This window comes from Alligator sinensis, unplaced genomic scaffold (assembly GCF_000455745.1).
Source record: "Alligator sinensis unplaced genomic scaffold, ASM45574v1 scaffold134_1, whole genome shotgun sequence".
NCBI lineage: Eukaryota > Metazoa > Chordata > Crocodylia > Alligatoridae > Alligator > Alligator sinensis.
In genome coordinates, this window is record NW_005841920.1 from 1,965,517 (window position 1) to 1,967,025 (window position 1,509).

General features: G+C 46.6%; 1 protein-coding gene across 1 annotated transcript in view; it reads right to left on the reverse strand.

Moving 5' to 3' along the window:
• Positions 1–1,509, reverse strand: part of SCFD2 (sec1 family domain containing 2) — a 407,563-nt gene that overhangs the window by 8,730 nt on the left and 397,324 nt on the right. The gene's annotated exons all lie outside the window — the stretch shown is intronic.

Here is a 1,509-nt window from a genome sequence, read left to right on the forward strand (position 1 = left end):
CAAATCTGAAAAAAATGGACCAGTGGTTTTCAAAGGAACAAATGCATTCACTTGTTTTACCTAAGATCAGGAAAATAGATTTAGACTAATTATTCTTTTGCAATTTATTCAATGAAAATAAAGTAGTTCCAGCTGCTTTTGTTTAAAATAGGCTTCTAGCTGGGTTTCCTTTGATGGTCTCCTGCACTGGAATAATGCTTCAATGTTTGGGCAGCAACTACTGTAGGAAAAAGTCAGTCCAATCAAAATGCTATTTTCATTTTAAAATAATTAAAATGATGTAAATACTTTTCTTCATGTTAGATTTTGTAAAGTGTATATATTTTTAAGGTATGTAACCCAGGAACCTAAACTCTTTGGCATTATCTTTAACAAATTATCTTGGTTCAATTAACTTATTTTTGTTACTCTTTGGATCCGACAGAATGCCTCCACTAACATTAGACTGGGTCATACTCAACAGATCATTTGGAGGCAACATCAATGGAACCATTACAACCAGTCTCATTATAGTGTATCACACTCAAAACTTTGGGCTCTGAGGCCCATATTTTGCACATTTTAGACTCTGCTCCTTTATATTTTTCCTGCTTTATTTTCATCCTTTATGTTTTTATTGTTATTTTTTCTACAAAACGGAAGTGGTAACTCATGGCTGGGTGGAGCCTGGGTCTTTTCCTTTCACCACCATGTCATCTCTCTTTGAAGCCTGTTGCTACAGGCCCCTGGAGTATATCTCCTCATCCATTCTTTATTGTGGCTACCCTATATTTAGGCCTGGGGCAGTTGTTTATCTTGCAGCCAGTCCAGTTCATGCTTTCCCTTCCAGAGCTGACAGGCAGTCTTCAGCAGAGGCTTTTCCCTTTGAAGCAAGCAAGAGGGATTGCGAGCACTCTCTCTTGCCGAGCAAACTGGCATTTGATTATGCCATGGTCTCTGTCAAATGTTGCTCCCAGCTGCAGAGGTCTTGAATTCTTCAGGATTTTGGGATCAGGGTAGGGGTGCACAGATATGAGATTTTGGGGAGGTGACACCAATAGCCAATTTTTAAGGGGGCATATTGGCCAATACTGATCCAATTTCTGATACTAGCCCAGCAGCTTGAAGAGTTGTCCAGCTGGTAAGTCTGTCGTGGTAGAGGGGAAGGGGATAGGGAAGGGGTGTGGAGGGGGTGCAGATCAAGGCTCCTGTGGTGAGGGAAGAGTGAGGCTGTGGTAGGGGGCTGGGGCAGGCACTGCCCAGCTGGGGCAGGGCAGGGCATGGGACGGAGCTGCGGCTTGTCTGGGGGATGTGGAGAGGGAGGGAGTGGCTCCTGCTGCTATGTGCACCCCAGAAGAGCGGGGGGGGGGGGCACGTGCCCTGGATGTGCACAGGGCAGGGCAGGCAGCAGCCGAGGGCTGCGCTGGGCTCTTCCCAGAGGGGCCTGGTTCAGGCTGCACTCGGGGTGGGTGGTGGTGGCTCTGGGAGGGGGCTCCAGGGGGGCTGCAGCCACACCAAAATTCGCCATAG